Source organism: Falco biarmicus, chromosome 7 (assembly GCF_023638135.1).
Source record: "Falco biarmicus isolate bFalBia1 chromosome 7, bFalBia1.pri, whole genome shotgun sequence".
In the NCBI taxonomy this organism is placed as follows: domain Eukaryota; kingdom Metazoa; phylum Chordata; class Aves; order Falconiformes; family Falconidae; genus Falco; species Falco biarmicus.
The window spans coordinates 52,628,175-52,650,042 of NC_079294.1; the positions used below are offsets into that span (position 1 = coordinate 52,628,175).

Genomic DNA, 21,868 nt, shown 5'->3' on the forward strand with positions numbered 1-21,868 from the left:
TATTCTGTAATGCCTAACCTTGTTAATACTAAGAGCATTTTGTTAGTGAAGTACAGCTGTAGTCATGTGCTAGTGAAGTCTCCTAAATCAGATATCCTGAGGGATATTTGAAGTGATCCTATTTCTCAGCAGTAAGCAGCAAAGGCATTGCAGATTTGCTGTAAGTTTTAGTACAGAAGTGTCATGCCTACTGCACTAGTGATCCGGTTTTGTGCCAGCTTTTACTGCAGAATTAACTCCAAAACATCTGTAGACAAATCTTCTTGCTTGCTGTGTAAAAAAATGTGTTGCTAATTGTGTGGGTGGCATTTCTCAGTCTGCTTGGGAGTGCCAGGAACAATATTGTATTATTTTTAAAGCCTCTGAAGGCTGATAACAATCTGTCTGTAACTGTAAAATAATACTCTGATGTAATGACAGGAGAAATAAACTTCCCAGCTGACTTGACAGAAAAATGTGTTCTTGTTGAATACATTTCAGGAGTTAACAAGTAATAAAAGCAATTGGCTGTCAAGAAATGCTGCTAATTTCAGTGACATTTAATAATAAGAAAATGAGAACAACTTTAAACATCAGATTAGTTAGGAAACAACCAACCTTTTCTGGGTCCCAGTCTCCCAGGTCAGGAGGAGGTAGTAACCAGTCTGATTTCTTCCACTGCCCCTGTTCTGTCCTGGCCTGCAGTGTATGTGCTTCATTCAGACTGCAGGATTCGGCAGTGAAAATGCTGATGATTTGATCTGTATAAACCTAAGGTGGGGAAGCAACAACTCACAGGAACTATAGTTTTAGGCACTATTAACTACAATTACTCAAAACCAGTTTTTTAAAAAAGTTATTTCCCCTCATTTCTAGTTCAAGTTAAATCTTCTGAGGTACTCATAACTCAAGTATGTCATTCTTACCTTTTCAGGTCTCTGTGTGTGTGTGTGGTTTTATTTATTTATTTTAAGCTTTCATTTACATCTAGAGTTAAAGCAGATTTTCCTAGGCCTTCAAGGAAATCTTTTTGTGTGGATACTGTATGTTAAATTACCTTCTCCAAATGGAATAATAAAAAAAGGTGTTTCATTAGGAACTGGAAGAGTTTCTGATGGTGCTACAGAGCTACCATCAAAGTATCATTAAGGACTATTGCTCATGTAACAGTCTTAAAAGATGACTAGAGGAGTTTTTCTTCTTAGGAATAATTGACTGTGTCTTCATTTACTTCACTAGACAAAGAGTTTCTGAAAAACTTTCTATTGATCTATAAGCATAAATGTCTCATTACATTTGTACGCAAGATGCAACTCAACGTTGTCTGTCCATTCATACCTAGTCTGTAATGATCTTGCAGACTGGTGTTAGCAGTAATAACACTGAAAATTGTGCTTAACATTTATATTCAAGATCACTCATAATTTAATTTGTTTTTTTCTAGATTACAAAGGAATCTAATTTGCACATTTGTTGTATGTAATTTTGGTTGTGGTATATAACTTGTTTTTAACAGCTTTGCCCGTTTCCATGTTTTCTGAAGTGGGAGTTTAAAGTGAATGCTTCCTTATATTTAAGATAAAAGTTACAGAATAGAAATAGACTTGTTTTATAAAAGTGATATATCTAACAGACTAATGAAGCCTGAATAGATACCTCATTCCACAATTTTTGTCATATATATATGTGTGTGTGTGTGTGTGTGTGTATATATATCTTCTTGTTAGCCTCAAGATGTTTGTGGTCCTTTAGGAACTTCCTGCAATCAGCAAGGTGTATAAATGTGGATAGGCTGAAGGAAGAAGGATGATGGATGAAGAAAACATCAAAATAAGTTAAGGAAATGTACATACAGCAGACGCTGGACAGGAAACTATTCATTCCCAAAGTTAAGGGTCTGGCAGATTTTCATTTAAGTTCATTTTGTCCACTAAATTACATGAATTCTGTGTTTTGATCATTCTCTAAAATAGCTCTTTTCCATCAGAATTTGCAAGTATGTAATTTGGGCCAGAATTATGGGACCAGACATGAGACAGAACTGTGCATTATTCTGCACATAGCACACATAAAGAGATACTAGAGAAAACATCAGAAGAAATTGATTGTGTGGTTCATTAGGAAGTTTAACCTAGAGCTGTCTTTTTTCAGTAATCTATCACTAAACAGTCATGCAACTAGAATGAAAATTATAGGTTTGGGAGTTTGTTAGATTTTGGTACATCATTTTTTTAACTGCTAATTAACTTCTTGCACCCTTCATGAACTTCCAATGGATAGCTTGGACTGCAGATTGTCTTGTGGAATTTATTTTTGCTTTAAATGTAGTTGTCTTCTACAAGCTTTCTCTTATAGAGCTTTGAGAATCAAACTGAAGTTTGGAAACCAGAGATCTCTGCAAAGTCATAGATGTCACATTATAATTCTATGAATCTTTTCATCAAAGCATTAAAAAAAAATCCCCAAATCAAATGCCAAACAAACAAAAAAGCGCCACTATAATCTGACATTCTTCTGTGGAATCTCATAGAAGAGAATTTTCTGCTTATTTACTGTCTAGGAGAGAGAAATTATTCTTTTAATCTGCCAAAGTTGTTTAGACAGACTCTTAAAAAAGGTCCAGAAGGATAAAACCTAATGTTCCTATCTTTTGGGGAATATAACTGCAAGCTTACCTTCACTTTCTATAAGCTTTCCATCCAGAACTCTTCTAATGTTCCTTTTGGAATCTCTGTAGCTCATTGCAGGCTCAATGTATGGGAGTGGTAGAACTGAAATTAGGATAATATGCGTTGTAGATGGCTACAATATGTGTTGGTTTCTCTTTATAAATTGCTTTGTGCCATAGGAAGGCAGAAGCATGAGAGGTGGTAGGAGAGGAGGAAAGGAGAGCTTGAGTGGGGCTGTGAGGCTGATGAGAAACACCCAAAAAAGCTGGGGATCTGAGCAGGGAAACTTGATGGATTTATGCAGCTAATGTCTATAGTGCCTATATGGTTGTAAGTGACTGAAGTAGTTGTTAATATGTTACTTGCTGACTTTTTTGTAAAGCTCCAGACAGATCGCACTAACTGACAGGAACCTTTTGTGCCTGTTAGGACAAACAGCAGAATTTCTTAGAGGTCATGAAATGCTTATGGTAGATAATGATATTTACGTGTTTACATTTAAATGCTTATGTTTTCAAGATATTGTCCAAAAACTTCTTAAGAATCATGAGCGGGACTGCACTTAGATTCCATGTCTTCTTTACACAGACTAGTAACGAATCTCTTCTTGTTCAAATTATTTGACCTCTGTGTAATTTCTGCATTTGTAAAATGGGAATTATAGGGCTCTGTGGGATACAGTCTGCATGTAGTTGCTGTTACAGTTGTGGTACTATGGGAAATCAAAATGCTGCACTATAAAGAAGCCCTGCTGAGAAAAAGCAACCTGGAGGCTTGTTCAGTGCCATCCTACAAGGGGAATCAAGCATCTCTCCCTCTCAATGAAACTGCATTTTGAGAACCAAAGATATGTGACCAAGTTAAAACAACCACGCCTTGAACAAGGGAATAAAGCAAGGCAGGAGAATCTGGAACTAAACTGGTAAAAAGAACTTCCTTTATACATGAACAGTGATGATTTTACCCCTATTTCTAATTTCAGTGTCCCCCAGACTCTTCCTTCTCTTTAAGCATTTGCATAATTCCTGAGTAATTATTAAATTTTTTTGTCCCAAAACCTTTTTTTTTTTTTTTTTTTGGGGTGGAGGTAAAACCACTGCCATTATCATGCATGTATAATATTTAAGTTCAGATAATATATATAAAAAAGTATATATATTATAAAAATTAAAAAATCCATATTATAAAGAGAAAAAAGGTAAACAGAAAAATGAAAAATACAGGGTTCATAAATTGTCAACTAATTATTTTATGACTGCAATATACTTCATAATAAATCCAAGTTTATGAATTGGAATATACAAAATGTTCTCAAATGGTTTGCCATATTATTTGTGTAGTAAGAATTTGTTGTATATAGAGGCTGCTCCTTTTAAAGTATTTCCTCTTCAGTTACTGCACTGCCATTACTTTAGTATCAACTAACCAAATCACAGTGCTCTTGCTCTTATCTCCATCTCTGTTTTAGCTAAGTGTTCAATTTTAGTGTATACCTGGAAAGTTCAGTGTTCTTTCTAAGGTCATGTGGACTCAAATCAGCTTTATATATATTTCAGTAGAACACATTTTTTAGGGCTCTATCTGGGTTTTCTCCCGCATTCCGTTACTATTGCACCATGCTTTCTTCTGACAGAATTTAAATAAAAATCTATATTATTAGGAATACTGTTGCTTTTCTTGAAGAGCACAGGTTACTTTACCCAGTTGGAGTGCAAAATGTGTCTTTGTTGTCTTTTGAATTTAGTAAGTTTACAAACTCCCTTTGATATGTATAAATATGTAGCGGGAGGTGGACTCTTGGCCTACAGTTTTGTCTTTCCTCTCTACATAGAAAAGGGAAGGGAGGAGCCAGCCTTCCTTCTTGCTTTCCTATTATTTATTAAGCACAGAAAGCTGCTTGTGCTTCATCTCTGCCTCTTTACCCTGAGAAGGTTTTTGTTATAAATTCTTATTTAACTTGCAGTGATTTTCAGTGTAATTTTTAATGTTATATGCAAGGTGAGAGTGCAGAATCTAGTTTCAGTCAATTTACCTTAGATTCAAGAGACTACTTCGTGCCTTTCAACCTGCTGTACGCATATCTCCCACACCCGGTTCACAGGATTTGCCTAGAACACTTACTAGGGTTATGATCTTTCCAGTATGGATTTCTTCATTAGAGCTATCAATTGCAACAAAAGCCTTCAAAGTTCTTAAGGAATCAAGCTGATGCAACAAGCTTATTTAGGGTTATGTTCTTTATCAGATTATGGGCAACAGCTCCTATACCCTTTTTATATACTTTCATTTAACTGGGGCTCAGCATAATTAAGCCAACACCCTCTTTCACACTGTCCTCAAAGACAGGGTTTTTGAAGACGTTTCTGAAGTGTACAACACCATACTTGGTCACATCACATGAGGTTGTGGTAGCATTGTAAGTAATTTATAGGCTGGGTAGATCAATACAGCACTCCCTTGCATACCCAACTGGCAGCTGAAGGCCAAAGTCCATCTTTTTCCAACCAAATACCTTAAAGTGTTCATACTCGTAATTTTCCCATGACATTTCGTCAGCCTTAAGGAGGCAGAATAATTTGCCACCATACTTGCAGAGAAGTTCTGCTTCTGTCTTTACTTACCTATAAAGACAAGAGAATACCTGCTCCTGTCCTTAGCAGGGGAGAATGCCTAAGGCAACATTTTGGTTTGGTGGTAGTCAAGACATTAGTTGACCTTACCAGAATATTTTTGAGCTCAAAGCAATTTGCTTGGTTTGTGATCATTTCTGCCTCTGAGCCAGAACAATGCAAGACAAGGTGGTGAGAGACAACACAGTGGCAATGCTTTATGTGAATAGACAGGGAGAAACCGGATCATTTTCACCACGACAGGAACCTGTCTACTTATGGAATCATGTTATGCTGACAGCCACTCAACTGCCAGGATTAATGAATGGTGTAGAACATCAGCTGTGAAGATACATCTTTTCTTCCCCCTGCATCCAAGTATGGTCGCAGAAAACATACAATAGATTTTGCAGGGAATGTCAGTCATATGCATGCTTCCTTTCTCTAAAAGCCTGGAATTTAAGATCTCTGAATGACTTTGTGATCTCTGGGTTCCTGATCTTTGTGGACTACTGCATACCTGCTTTCTAAATTAAAGAGAAGGAAGATGTTCAGATGAGAGAATGCAGTATTCATTGCATCTCTTTGGACTAAAGAATTTTGGTTCCTGAATCTAAGACTGCTGTTATTGGAGGTACTACCACATCTGATGAGACAGGACATAACATCCCCAAAGTACGTGAACACTTTACCTGGATCCAGTGTCTCTGCATTTTCACTCTTCCTCTGGAACTTTGACTGTTAGAAACATGTTTGTTTTCCTGTAATGGTGGCATAAAATAGAGTTTTGCTAGTGGCAAGAAAAGATGAAGAATGAGGAAACCTCAAACCTCAGTAGGATTGCTTCTCCTTGCGTGGGTCTAAGCACCCTTTCCTTTGCTAAGCCGTTCAGACTTTTGCTAAGATTGTATCTGGCTTTGCGTGAAAGGAGAACTGGATGCTTCTTTTGCAGCTGCCGCCTAAAGGAATCTCTGACTCTGTATCACCAGTTGGCCAACTTAGAGCCTTCTGATCAAACCATGGTTTGATCCCTGGGCCTACATAGCTTCTGTGACTACTTAGAGTATCTTCAGTCCTGAGAGCTCTGGAGTAGCCATCTGAGGGTCTCTTCACATATCCACAAGTGGATTTCCTTTGCAAGGCAATTAGAGTAGGGCTCTTTTGGCAAAACTCTGCCAAACTTTTTATAGAATTCTCACCTGTAAAATCACCTGTAGGACAATCTGTACAGACAATGGCATCAAGGAAAAACAAAAATCTCTTTCTGTAACTATGGTTCTTGTTGAGTGTGTTATTCATACATCTCACAACTTTTTCTTTGCCACACTTAAAGAATGCTGGACGGTGCATTGGTGAAAAAGCCAAGCAACTGTTCTGCTCATGACTTCTTTGCTTTTGGGAGGAACTTGAGAGCACAGCAGAGAACCCTGCTTGCCGAAGTAATCTTCAACCCTGAGCATAACGAATTTCTCTAAGGAGAAAGAAGAGCAGCAAACAATGAGAGTTACTTTTGTGCAGGCCTAAAACAGTATTGGACAACACTGTTGTGGGTTTTGTCTGTAGTAGTGGCTAGTAGTGGCTCATGGGTTTTGCAGCAAGAAGTTATATATGGAACAGCTGGGAACTTTTACAAATGTTTTCATTTCTGCCCTCCTCATTAGCTGCAAAAAGAAATAATTTTTCAAAGGTAAAGTGAGATTCTTTTGTGGCTTTCAACAATGTTCTGAACTGATGTTTGGGTTCTAGCAGAGAGAACTAGACTGTAACTGATCTGTTTTTCATCCCTAACCATCAAACCTCACTTGCTTATCATATGAAAACATGTATCTGCAAAAACTGTTGTCACGGGTCACCGGGTGTACTTCTCCAGATGTGCTGTGTTGGTGCAAAACATATGATGTTTTGTTTATATCTCATGTTTCCTTAAAGATTGAGTGTTGCTCTGTCACTGATGGTGTGCCATCTGTAGTAAGCTGATTTCAGGTGGAATTCTTAGTGTTTCTAGATAAGGAGGTTTTTCTTGAACAGGTACTCCTGTAGCTGTGATTTCTTAAAATATTTTTTTTCTATCTTGTGTATTTTGCGCAGCTCTTGGTCTTTCATGTTTCTATTTTTGTCATTGTAACTAGAAAAGGGAACGTTCCGTTCTAGAGGTGTATTCCTTGATCCGTTTCCTTTTCAACTCTAGTGTTGCTGTAAGAATGGAAATGAGAGACTAGTTGGGCGTGAGGGAGGTACTTTTAACTGGGTGAGGTGGAAGCCACCTGCGTGTGGACTGGAGTAGCAGGGACCGGGTTATCTGCGAAGTTGCTGCAGGCTGAAGGAAACTTTGCTGTCTGTCATCCCTTGAGCAAATGATATGAGGTATAAAAGCAGAAGGCACGTGAAAAGCAGCAGCTTAATGACACCCCCTCCGCGCAGAGGGCGAAGGGAGGGCCGGGCATTTCCAGAGCGCGGCTGGATGCCGGCGGGCAGCAGCCCTGTCCGCCCCCCCGCTCCCGCGGGGCCACCCTGCGGCGGGGCGCGCTCCTCTGGCGGGGCGGCTGCCGCCCCCCAGCTCGGGCTGCGCGGTGCCGCCGGCTGATCCCGTCGCCTTCTCCGGCGGGGCCGTGGCGGCCGGCACGGCAGGGCGAGCGGGCGGCAGGGGCCCCGGCGGGGCGGGCGGGCGGCGGGGCCGCTGCCGCGGGGGCGGGCGCGGCGCGGGGCGGAGCGCGGCTCCCTGGGCCGCTGCGGGCAGCCGGGGGGAGGGCCCTGCGGCCGGTGACTTCATGGGAAGGAGGCGGTGGCGGGAGGTGGGTCTCGCTTTCCGTCTCCCGGTGCCGTCTGCAGGGCGGGCGAGGGGCGGCCGCTCCGCCGGGCAGCGCGGGCGGGGGGACAGCGGTGACGGAAAGCGGCAGCTGGGGGGGGACGGCGGCGCTGGGTTGACTCCCCCCCTTCCTCCCCCTCCCCGGCTGGAGGAAGATGGAGCTCGGTTAGTAAGGGCTCGCGGGAGGAGCGGCGGCAGCAGGTAAGAGCTGCTTCTCTCTCCTCCTCCCCTCGGCAGGCCGGCAGCGCGCAGGGGCAGCCCGGTGCGGCGGCCCGCGGCAGGTGGCACAGGTGGGCCCGGCCGCCCGGCCCTGCCCGCCGCAGGGGTGCCCGCGCTGCGGGGCTGCGGGCAGGCGGAGGGCACAGCCCGCGCCCGCCGCCGGTGAGGGCGAAGCCGGGCGTTTGGAAGCACCCCCCGCCCCGTGCCTCGGATTGTTGTGTGGGGATGCGGGCAGGTTTGCCGGTTCTGCCGCCGCCCCGGCTCCCCCGGCTCATTGATGAGCTCCGGGAAGCGCTTCTGCATTGCAGACTCTCGCCCTAGCTTCGCTCCTGCGTTCGCCGCTTTATCCTGTGAAAGGAGCCTGCTCCTTGGCCGGGTGGCCCGCTGCTCCTCGGGCAGGAGGCCGATTTGGGCAGGTGGTATCTCCTTCCCTCGTTCTTGCAGCCTGTCAGGACATCTGGGGATTGACCTCATTCCAATAAATATTAGACGTGCATATGATATTTCTTCTCTCTCTGAAAGAGCTACGAAAGGGAGTTTGGTAGGATCTTTGTGAATAACGATCGTTTGGAATTCACACGGTACAATATAGTGCAGTGAGATAAAACGTGCATATAAAACATAATGCAGTGAGGTACACAACCTTATATAATCTAAATCTAAAAAGCTTGCTACCCCTACACTTATCCCGGAGGTTGTAGGAATATGTCTGTTCTAAGCTCCTTTTGGAGGCATGGTAGGTATCTATCTGACACAAAGATGCAGAGCCCCTTGTGAGCCACTGCTGAAAATAAAAGAATAAATTGTTGACTACTTTTGCCATAGTTCTGTCACAGTCAGTTCCTCGTCACTGGTCAGTATCGCGCGCACACAGTGGTACTGACGGCTGCATGGGCATACATAGCTCCACACGGCAAGAGGGAATGGTCTCGTCTGTTGTCCCTTAGGTGTGCCTTTAAATTGACCGTATAACCTGTCATATTTTAACAAACTCTTAAGGCTTCACTTTCTAGGCCTGAACAGTGCTACATTTTCTAGCATACAATATAAATTTAATGTGAACAGGAAGAAATCTTCCACGCTTTTCATTTGACCTTCAGCATCTCTGAGAAATACTTGAAACTGATGATCAGGGCAAGTATTTTGCAATGAACTGGTTTAAAATATGTTGCTGGGTGCAACGTATACAACTCAAATCACATCTAGGATGACACACAATCAGTGTTCTAAGCTCCACATCCAAAATAAACTAATGTCTGATAAATTTGGCCCACATTTTATTTTAACTCAGTCCTTACAGATGACATTGACTTTAAAAAAGGTTGCTATGGCACAGATTTAAAGCAAAGTATATTAAGCTTCAGGAATTGAAAGTGCTGTTGGTAGGAAAAGTGTTGATTTTTTAGTTATAATCTGTTATTAAAATATGAGTGTGATAGCTGTTGAGGCTCTGTTTCCTGCTGCTGGTGTGAATTGACTAAATGGCATCCCTTCTATGGATGAAGGCCAGACTTTGCCCAGGTGTGAGTGTGCTGCTCATATAGGGACAAGCTAGAGTTTCCCCATTTGAATCTAGATTAAAGCTGAATATTCAATGCCTACTTGCTCTGTGAAACTTTCTGTTACAAGCCTGTATGCTTTTGATAAAGCTGTAATATTGTGGTGTGGAGTATAGAACCAGTGTGGGCTATGTATGCCTGTACAGCAGAAATAATGGTATGACGTGGAATGGAAAGGATGTTTTTGTGAATCTTGTTCTTTTGTGACATTATGATTTTATGTTTGCAGTTTACAAGAAGCTCAGTCATCTTCAGGACAGCTCATTTCATGTAGAATAGAATAACTGTTAAGGAGTATGAGGCTGAGTAGGAATCAGGTCTAACAGACTAATAATTTGCTATATATAGCGCAAAAATATATCAGTTAAAAAAAGTGGGGGTTTGGTGGGGGTTTTTTGTTGGTTTTTTTTTGTTTTGTTTTGTTTTCAAGGGGGATCTAGAAAGTTTTGGTCCTGGTTTACCAATACAAACTCAGATAAGGATGGTAATGGCTGAATGGTTATAAGACTCCAAGTGACTATGGAATGAGCAAGTGGGAATGTACTTAGTCCTTTCCTAGTAAGCCTACCTCTGCATCTTTCATTGCCCGTGGAACATCTTCCTTAAGTCGTGTTGGCAGACTCAGCAAAAAGGCCAGGGACTGAAAAGACTTTCAGTGAGTGGGACTCCTGGTCAGGAATTCTGTAGACCTGTATACAGGCAGGCGTATGAACATTGAGTCAGGTCTTACCAACGCAACCATTGTGCTAATTATTGCCATAGTTGCCCTTCATGTTACTTACTCAAAAATTAGGGAATCTATGTTTTAATTAGCCAAAGTACTATATGTAGAACATCTAATTTTAGTTTAAAACCATATGTTTTAAATCTAATCACTGTGATGTTTTCATGTCACTTCATCTTGTATGAGTTCCTTGGTATCTTATCTGTGTTATTTGGGGAAAAATGGTATTTTATTAATTTGTTTATTTACTTCAAGGGTCCTCAAACTTTTTAAACAGGGGGCCAGCTGCTTGGTTTACCCCCCCCAACCCCCGGCAGGGGGTGGGGGGTGGTGATTCTGTAAATACCAGGGGCTAGATTGAGGACCCTGGGGGGCCGTATCCGGCCCGCGGGCCATAGTTTGAGGACCCCTGATTTACTTCATAGACATAAAATACAATATATATATATATATATATATATAAAATGTGTTTTTAATCTTGTTGCCACATATCGCTATTTTGCTCTTTATTGCCTTCTATAGTCTTGATAGCACAACGTTGACAAGACATTCTCACATAGTTATATACTGATGGAGAGAAAGTTGGAGTTGAAAGAGGGAAAGGACTAAGGAAACTAGCAGAATATTTGTCACCGTATAGTCTAGACCTTAGCTCTTAGTGTTTAATGAAGTCTCCTTCTGTTTAATACATTCTGCATTCCCAAAAACATCGTGAAATCTAGATCTCCTTTTGACTTGAATTTCATAAAATATCTTGGGACTTAAATAAAGCAAAAATTAAACGTACATTTTTAATTAAGGAGATGGCAAGCGCTTAAAATATCAAGTGCAACCGTTACTGAATTGAGGTCTGAAAGAAGTAGAAAAAGCTTTTTTTTGTTGTTTTTGAAGATTTTGTAATCTACCATCAATAAGCACTGTACAGCCATGCAAATGCATTCATAGCTATTTAGACCAAAGCGTAGAGCTTTGGACAAATTAATCAGTGTTGCCCTAATGAAAAAGACCTGGGAGATTAACCTGGCTACTTAGATGGTCTGAAAATTCAGCAGTGTAGTCTTAAGAGGAGTAGGTGTTGACCAGTTAAAGTGTGATATAAATGTTGCATAGATGTTACGTTGTATCTTTCTGTATTTCTTTATTGTTGTTTTCCTAAGAAAAAGTATGACACAAAACTGAGGAAGTCAAGTATCCCTAGATAAGATGGCAGAACTGTCCTCAAATCCTTGAATGGTAATTAATTGGTTTTATTTTAAAGGCAGGTTAATTATTATATGCATGTAAATGTAACAGTACAACTATTTCACCATCAAATATTTTCTAGCTTTTTGTTTAGCTCTTACTGACCCAAGGGAGGAAAAATTGTATATCTGACAAGCATGGAGATACTGAAGATATGGAAGACTTGACTTACGGTTCCATTTTTAAATTGTTCTCCTAGCATAACTGCTTCTGTGTTGGGTATTTCTGATTTTAAGTAGTTTGAAGAGACAAATCTAATTGTGATGTATCTCAGGTCTTATTCTAAGTTTACTTCAGATTTTTGCTCTTCTATTTGAGGTCAATGCTGTCTATTTTAGGAACAGTTATAGCAATGGGTTTTAGTCATAGTGCTTTGCTGTAATGTTTTACTGCAGAATATCATTGACATTATCTGTACTTCTTTAATATCTCTTGGATGGACCCTGGGCAAAGCTTTAGGCTTGAAATAAAGAAATTGTTGAACTTGCTTATTAGCTTTTATTAAAAGGATTTATAAATTAATTTAATATTTTAGAGTCTCTCAGCCTTTTCAAGTACAGTTTAATTTGGAAAAAAAAATCATAAATCCCAGGACAAGAGTATGAATTTTCTCTAAGATAGTTTGAAAATGTTATTTCTTATGTAATTTATAGAGGAAGTGGAGGATTGCTATTGCTGAAAGTATTTGTGAAGACTTCCAGTTTTTTTCAAAATGAACATATTTGCGAATACTTCATGATACATTTAGTAAAATTAGTATTTTTCACATTGTATGTTGAAAATTTCATCGGTCAGAACACAGAGATATGCTCTCTGATCACAATTTCAGTCTGGTATGTGATGCTTCAATACTGTTAACCTGTACAGAGAACAAAGTATTATTTTTTTAATGCAAGAGTAAAGTAGCTATTTTTAATCTGTCAGTGTTTTGCAGATACTCAGTGCTCTACAGTGGATTTTATTTCACTTGCACATTCTCTTAGAATCTGCTGAGTAATCATATGCATTAACTAGTTAATCAAAGAAGGGACAAAACCCATGTAGAAACCGAGCAAGCTGTGAAAGAATTTTGGTTCTTGTTTTTATCACAATGGTTATATTTCTGCTATTGTTTTCAGAATTAGAGTAAGGAACACCGAGAACCTGTTCTTTAATTAGATGCTTGAAATATCACGTTTCTAATCCTGATGTCTGTTGATGCTGTTAGTGACCTCTTGTTATATGGAAATTTACAAAGTTGCTACTGCTGCGTATGACCAGGACATGTAATTTATTTCTAAGCTATTGCTCTGATTTTATCAGAAATGTGTTCTAATGCCTGGGATTAAAATGGCTAGCTGCCATGGTGATAGTACCATAGAAACTGGTAAAATAATCATTGTCTATTAAGAAATCTGAGTGAAATTTTTTTTCTGTCTTTTATGTTTCAACACCTTAGCAGGAATGGAACTCTGCTGATATTATATTAGTGAAAAAATTACTGAACAAATTCCTTTGCTCTGCACTACACAGCAGACCACGCTAAGGTTATTTTATCGGTACTGTTGAAACATTAAATTCTGGGGTGACTGACAATTAGTCATTCTGCAGACTACTTTTAGTCTTAAGAACAAGGGCATTGGAGTAGACACCTTTCTTACAGCATTGATCCTTATTGTTGTCACTTTACCTTCTTCTACTGTAATTACTTTCTAAATAGTGCAGTTACTACAACTTTCTTCCAGCAAAGAATTGCTGTGGCTGTGTCCCATGGGCAGCGTCTACATCAACACTCAAAGCCCTGTACTGACAGAACTTTAATTTAGGAGCTTGACATTGTAAAGGGTTTTGTCTGTCTCAAGTTATGCAAGTTGTGAATACAAGAATGCCAGAGAAGATCACGTAACAGGTAATATCCTTACTTGTTTAACTTTTTCTGTCTCTTTTGAGATCTACTGCAACAAGAAACAAAGTGTGAGAAACAGTCCCTGAGTTGGGTTGCTCAGTCTCTTGTTTGAAATGAGTCATTTCTCTATTACTGGTAAGTGACTCTATCAGGTACTTCCAGCCTATTGGAAATTGCTAAGCAAGGACATGGAGGGAGTGATCCCAGATATATCTGTGTAGGTACGCAATCAGTAAATTTCTGTGCAAACACCTATATGGCCTTCAATGTTTCCAAGATACTGTAAAGGAGCTTTTATCCTGTGTTAAATAGTTTTCCCTGTTAGCACTAAGATCAGTGTAAAGGACAGATTCTTGATGGTGGTGAACTTGAGTTCATTACTTAGATTCAGTCTGTACTAAGCAGCAAACAGTAGAAGTAAATACAGGCTATCAAACTCTACACTTAGATACAAGTAGGACAGCACACTCGCTCTAATCAGAATAGCATACTTATCTGAGAACGGAACCCAGACCGAAGTGTTGCAGATGGGTATGTCAGGAATGCTTAGCCTCAGATCCACCATCCCTTACCAGAAACCTGCCTGCCTCTCACCTGAGAATATTTAATATCCCAGTAGCTTCTGTTCTAGTCTTTGAGCTGTTATATTGTCAATTGCAGAGAAAAGGAGGACATACAGGTGTTTTAAATAACATTGTGCTAATGGGAAAGGATTATTTTAGTGTAAAGAAAGCATTGATTTAGCAAACTATAATTAAGTGTGAAGCAATGAAATCACTTCCCATGTCTCTCTAAGTAACTCTTTACATCTTTGCCTCTGGAAGAGTACAGGTGAATTAAAGGAAAGGTAGAGTATAAAGGGAAGGCAGATTTATGTAATTCCAACAGAAATAATGACAGAATATACAACCCATAGATAAAGTTTGTATGTGGGAAAGATTCGGGGAGCGTCATGTGTTCATCATTTCTGCAAGTACAATTGAGTAAGAGCTGGAGAGAAACTTCCTTTCAGCACAAATTAACAGAAGTAGCATATATTGTAGCGGTCTCTCAGAGAAGGCCACGAGGATATTACTGAACAAAGTCAGGTTGATACAGTGTCTGCAGTTTGGTAAGTTGATACTGTCTGTTAAGAAATTGCCACAGAAAAGCTGTAACCTTTTCCTTAACTGTGAGTACTGGGATGCCTGAACATTTACAAGCTGACGATTAAATTCAGAGATTGTGAGGTTAACCTGAAAATTTGGAATTTAAAACAAAATTCACTGCAGCTGAGACGCTTTATATAAATTTCATTTTTTCTCAGTGTGTGTTTCATGTTTGGTATTTCAATAATCATAAAAGCAAGAATTGAATCAAAACCATGTGAGGGCATGTCAATGCCAAGTCATTTAGGGGAAGCTCCAGGTCTGGATGACAGTTTACCAGAAGGATCTGAGGTCCTGTGAGTTATTCTCACAGCTTCTTATCATGTATAGTTTTGATATCCCAGGAGGCAGTGGGGGAGATCAGATATTCTAATATTGGGCTTTATACAATGTCTTTTCTGTGTTGAAAGGCCTGCTTGAAGGAATGAACTTATGAGCCATGTAGCTGGGGATGACTTAGTGGATGAGGAACACTTGGAATGACAGGTCCTGTAGAAGCTAAGTGTTTCTTAGGAATAGACAAGTTTGTTCCTTCAGGCTTCTTTGTATGAATGCAGTATTTTAGGAACTTAGATATACAGAGCTGACATCTGCCTGTTTATAACTGAGGTTTTCTTGCATGTTTCTGTTATGGAAGAGTTCCTCTGTTCTGTTCATTGCTAAATACTTGGAGGCAGAGTTTCAGATAAGCTAGGAAAAGTTGTTTGCACTCATATAAATAATCTTCCTTTTCTGGGAGGTACCCAGAAGTGCTTTACTGATTTTCTTTTTCTCTCATATTCTTCTCTGTCTGTAATCATACTTGTATCTCCCTGCTCCAACATTCCAAACTGAGGATGCCTAATAGATAAGGACTGTGTAACAGTTTTGTGCAGGAAATAAAAAGATAGATATTCATTAGTGCATAGGCAGACTGTAAATGGTCAAAGCAGAATTTAATCAGGATTAATAAAAAGTTGCCTATTCTTGGCAAGCATAGGAGGAAACTAAAGGCTATGAAAAAGCATGTTCTATGAAGGTTACACAGTTTTTTCTCCTCCTCCAATAACAAAGGTTCTCTTGAAGAAGCCCCATGTAGAGGTCTGTAATGTCTCCTGGGCAACACAGTTTATTTTTATCATTCTGCATTGTTCAAAATTTCTTCTGACAGTGATTAGAGAAAAGCATGTGTAGAACAAAAAGTAGCACCATAAAGTCTAGAGCTGTGCTGTTTGTAACAGTAATCATAATTACGTTGTGTCATCCTTGTAACAAGAGATACCCATTTTCTATCACTGAATCTGTCCCATATTTCTCAGTCCCTTTACAAAGGGAGAACCCTTGTAATTGGCAAAAGGGGATGGGTCAAACAGAGGCTAGTGGGTTGGAAACTGATTCTCGGGACTTGTGACTGGGAGAAGTAACAACAGTTTTGCAATGGGGTCCGAGTCTGTTTGAACTGGTTTGCTTTGTGACTCTGAACACATGCTACAAACCATTCACTACTTATTTCACAGGGGGGGATCTTCTTTAAAGCAAGCCTTGAAGGTGCTGGTTTACTGGCACGTGCACCTTACTGATAAGATGTATTGCTTATATGCAGGCCTGGTAGCGCTCTTGACCGCAAAAAGATGATATGCTGATTTCAGCAGATAAGCAATATGTAGCCACACTGGAAAACCTGGTGAATGTGCATCAAGTTGAGGTATTGCTAGCTTGGCTGCTCTCCTTTAGCGCTAATGCAGATTAGGTGCTTGAGATAAGCTGTTATGCGCACAAAATGTTGCACTAGTGAAGTGCAGACCTCAATTAACATGGAAATATAAATCATTGCCTTTTTCTACTACCGGAGATGAATATTCATGCCTGAGCAACTCAGTTGTAAGTACCTGGAGTTGATGAGATGGTTGCATCTAGCTGATAATCTCTTGACTGACATTGATACAAAGTTTGAGAAACAGAGCCATTATCATTTTCCTTCCTCCAGTTTTGTCTCCTAAAATATGCTTTACATAAAAATGGGAGAAATGGTTCCTTCAAGAGCTATTCAGTTGTTAGCTTTCATTCCACATGTCTCTTATATTAAATATAAAATATTTTCCTATCCAGTATAAATAGAGGGATAAGTTCTCATGAGAGAAGATATCTCTGAAGTCAATTGCTTCTTGTTAAATGTATGTTTATAGCTATCAAAGAAAAATATGAAATACCTTTCTTTGGATTTCGTAATCAACTTCACATTAATGAAAAGATGCTTTATTTTTGTGAGGAAAAGGTTAGAAGAGCACGTAATTTTACTCTGTGTGCCATTGTGTGTAGAAACAACCCTATGACTGGTTTTATCCCAATTGTTATCTTAGAGAAGTTATAACAACATATGTATACATATGTTTTCTGTGAACCATTTTTCTTCTGCAAATCTGAGACTTACCAATGGAGGAGAAAATTATTCTGTCTGTAATAAATCCCCTGAGAGTCATGCTGCCACAGCCCTTTGGAAACTGGAGAAAAAAAGGTCTGGAGCTTTAAAAATACAAACCCCAACAATTCACGTCCCCCAAACCACTGAAACAACACTTCTTTCCTAGTAAAATAATTCCGGAAAATAGCCTTTGAGTTGTAGAGTTCTTAGTCTCTTTGGCAGAAGATGACCTCAGAGGGAATAGTTGTGGCAATAAAATATTTTTTAAGCTGAAATGCTAAAACAGTGAATGGCCAACAAGTGGATTTAGCTTACTGCTATTACTGTTACTCTGTTCACACCTGGAAAACAAAATCTTTTGCTGTTGGAGAGCATCAGATTGTGTGAGATGTTTTAAAACGCTTCTCATGACTGATATTTATGGGAAAAAAGAATCTATTTTGTGCTGCTTGAAATGATGCCATGTCAGTATATTTACTTTTAAAGTGGGGCAAGAAGCAACTGTACAAAATAGTTTGCCATATAGGTGTGATTTTTTGGTGATGTTTTATCTGCAAGCCATATCTTTCTTGGATATGGCTATGGAAAATACATTACGTTGTGTGTGTGTGGGGGGAATAGATTTCCAGGAAACCTGTGCCCTCCCACAATTGTACAGTATATTTCATGGTCTTAAGAGGAGGTAATTTTATATGTGATTCAATGCTGTACAGTAAAATCCTGACATCTAGATGAAAAAATATCTAATAAGTGTAGCTTGTGGTTATTTTATTTGTTTTTATCACCATACCATGAGAATTTAATGTAGTGTTAATTATAATTGTATAATTTGAGATAGAGCAGTACACACAATCAGTTTAACTTTTTCCTTTAAATGCAACAGTAAGAATGGGGCTTGCTAGTGTTATGAATGTAAAAACTCCAGAGCAGTACTTAACTTTCTGTACAGATGTTTAAGGAAAATGCAACTTTTATTTGATCTTCCACCTTAATTTACAAAGCAAATGAAATACAATAGCTGTATATATAAAACTAAACATATGTATATAGTTATAAGGGACTACCATTGGTTTTAAAAGAAAAGGAAAAGGTTCTTGAAAACATAGCTGAAGTTTTACAGGCAAGTGTTCTAGAAGAATGAGTTACTGAGAAACAGCAAAACTATTTATCAAAAAGCCAGTAGGATATTTTAAACCTTGTACAGTTATCTCTAAGTCGGGAAGTAGCTAATCCTACAGCAGTTTGCCAGAAAAGTTGCCTTTTTTAGAATTGGCATTTATATAAATTCCTGAGCAGCCAGGTAAGGTTAAAAGCTTATCACCCATTTAATAAAATACCTGGATGGAGAAAGCTGCTAATAATATGGAGTGTTCCTTCTGTGTTGCTTCTGCATGTTCCCACTGTTTGTTTGGCTGGAATGTAGTGATGTTATGTATCTGTAGATCTAACAGCTCTTCTTTTCTTCAAGCCTTGCACTGTTAAATTGGGTCACTGCATATAATGCATGTTAAACAAGACAAGAGAGTTTGTTGTATTTACAGAAAAAGTTAGTAGCAAGATTTCACGCTATTACAGGAAACATAGTTAAGAATAAGCACAATTCCTTTGAATCCATTACTAGTAGTTCACAAACAAATAACGTGTTCTTCTGCAATACATCTTCCTATGTATGTAAATGTCACAGGATTCGATAAAGTTGACCAAATGTGACAGAAAGTAGTGTGGCTCTGAGGTTCAGTGGCTTGGTAGATCTTTTGAGTAGTGTTTTGCAACAGAACATGTAAGTTGTGGGTTAATAGTTGAGATGATTTTACTTTTTTTAGACGGAGAGACTAAAGTGAATTACTGTGTAGTATCAGTAGCCTATGCGGAGTGAGTTGTTCTATATTTCCAAAGCTCTTTGATTCACTCCAAAAGCAGACTACAGGTTCTTAAGAGATCACATAACTTCTTATAATGGGATTTAGGCTTCTAGGTCATATGAAGTATTTTTTAAAAGTTTATTCTTGTCCTGATGATTAATCTGCCAGATAATGTTGTAATTTCATTAATAGACAAGCTGTAAAACCCCAGCTGAAAACATTGATTCTATACCTGAAAAAGTGGAGCTATGTATTGGCCCCAAACCCTTGTGTTTTCTCAGTTCTTCTGTAATTTGTAAAAATTAATAGTTTCCTAGCCCTTAGTTGTATATATTTAAAACTGAACCTGCAGGTGTACAGTCTTTCCTAAACTATGGCAAATACATTTCATACTGTCATGTCTCTGCTAGGCATTCCTTCTACTGATTTTTGCTGTAACAATAGGAATTGAATATGTGAGAAAATGCTTGTCAATTTTTAGGGCATTCAGGCAAACATTGCTGTTCGTAAACAATCTTTTTAAAGAGAACTTGTAAGTTGGAAAATAGTATTTCATGTCAGCTCAGAAGGTAGCCTAAAAAGCAAGCACTTTTTTTTTTTTTTTTTTTGAGAGCTCACATGCACTTTCAGCTTTTTTTTCTGGGTATGGTTCTATATGTCTTTACTAGCCTTGAAAAAACAGTTGGGGTTCTGCAGAAATCCCAAAATATCCCAATCTGGCATTAGTTAATATTTTCATTACTGACTTGGATGAGAGTACCTACGTTATTTTTCTGTGAAAACAAAGTAGGACATTTTGCAAGAACTTTGGAGGCTTGGAACAGAAGGAAACATGGCCGTGACAAACTGAATGTTTAATCTAAAATAAGCACCGTGTAATTCACTAATTAATGCACTTCAGTAAGAGTAATCAAAATTTGTGAGTACTACTCAGTTGAACAGGTTCCTTATCTGAAAGAACTAGTTGATCCTATGTGATACTGTGGCATCCCTTCTCTTAATTTTGTGCAGAAGAGTATTTATTGAGAGGAAATTACTATTCATGCCATGTTTTCATCCATGCTTGTCTAAGAATCCAGCGTACTTGGAAATATTGAGTGCCTTTCTTTTCCGTGTGTTCCCACCCTTTTGGGTTTAAAAGTATTTTGGTTTAGTAACACCTATCTTGTTTAAGTTTGTTTCCGGTTTTGACTCTAGATAAAAGTTATTTCAGATTATTTATTTTCCTGAAAATAACAAAAGCACTTGATTGGCAACAGGTTACACTTCATCTCACAGCTGTGCATCTAAATGTATTGTTGAACTGCTGTAAATGTATGTTGTGTTACGAACCCCATGCTTGCCAGTCATAGGGTTTACACTGATCAGTTACGAAAGAAATTTTCTAAAAAACTTGTTTTCAGTACTTCTCAAGAAAATTTTCAAATGAAACTGCCCGAAGAATCAGCAAATATACTAAGGCTAGTAAAATTTGCTTTAGTGTTCAGGGGAGTAGGGCTTAAAAGTTATCTTTTTTTTTTTTTTTTAATTCCAGAATGTCGTTTCCATGTACTAATGGGTATATTCTTCAGAGACTTTGCATCTGTTGTTGACTGCAGTGGGGATTTAGTGTTGTGATGGAGAGATGCCTAGGCTGTGACTCATTAAATTTGAGTTCAGTGGGACATTTATGAGGTTTTATGGTCTGATCTCCTGATGTCATGCAAGCTGTAGAACTTGGTGCTGTAGTTTATGCTTAAAAAGTACAGGTCTAGTTGAACTGAGACATCCTTTTCAGAAAGACACTCCTGACTTACAGACTTTTAATTCATTAGATGAATATCTTGAATACATAAAAAGTAGCAGCTTTGGTCATACAGGTTGTACCTTTGTGGTTTAAAGAAGCTCTTTTGTATCCCCTTTCTTATGACTAAGAGTGAAGTTGAATGAAAGCATGGGGTTAAAACATGAGTAAGAGAAAAAAAAATTGCTTTTATATGATAGCTAAGCTTAGGCTGTCTCAATTAACCAGTAAGTATATGCAGGTTTTAGAATTATCGTGACCTAAACCATACAAAATATGCATACTCTATTTGTAAAAGTGATCATAGAGTGTGAGATTTATAAGTACCTTCATAGTTTATTTTATTTGCTTTCTATCTATTTGTGTTTTAGGTATGTATCCTATGATAAAAAGTTCCCATCAGCTTCTACTGAGACCATAGGTAGCGTCAGAGGCCTGCATGTGGAAGTCAGGTTACAGAACCAAGGCCAGGATGGAGAAGCTGCTAATGCTGTTGTACAAACTGGCCTTAAAGTATTTTATATGTCCAGAATTACCGACAGTGCCCGGTGTAGCAAATGTCTGGAGAAAATAGTCTTGTTTCTTAACGTTGTAAGCTAAGACAGTTGTTAAATTTCATGCTCAGCTTCAGAGTTTATATGTGATCACTGAAGATGAGTATCTGCCTTAAATAAAGGAGTAGGTCATTAATCTTTTGTGAGCTGTTCATGCAGTCTCTGCAAATACAGAAGCCTGAAGGATAATGTAATTTCAGTAGCAGAGCCTGCTAGCTCGTGTGTCAGTGTGTTGTTAATCAGAAGAGAATGATAGTATATTAATAAACATTCATGCTTCCAAGCTGAATTGTCACCAATCTGTTTAAAATATTTTAGTTGCTTTTCTCAGATCTTTACTGTTAATGAAATTACCTTCTAAGATTTTGTGTATCTGAAAACATGCAATAACAGTGCCAGAAACTAATTTAATATGCCATGGGAGCTTT

The 21,868-nt window shown here is 38.8% G+C and overlaps 1 protein-coding gene across 5 annotated transcripts in view; it reads left to right on the forward strand.

The window, feature by feature from the left end:
- Positions 1 to 8,049: 8,049 nt before the first annotated feature.
- Positions 8,050 to 21,868, forward strand: part of OTUD7A (OTU deubiquitinase 7A) — a 146,914-nt gene continuing 133,095 nt past the window's right edge. For all 5 annotated transcript variants that reach the window (XM_056346789.1, XM_056346793.1, XM_056346795.1 and 2 more), the window contains exon 1: positions 8,050 to 8,264. The gene's annotated coding sequence lies outside the window, so the exon portion shown is untranslated. The remainder of the gene's footprint in view (positions 8,265 to 21,868) is intronic.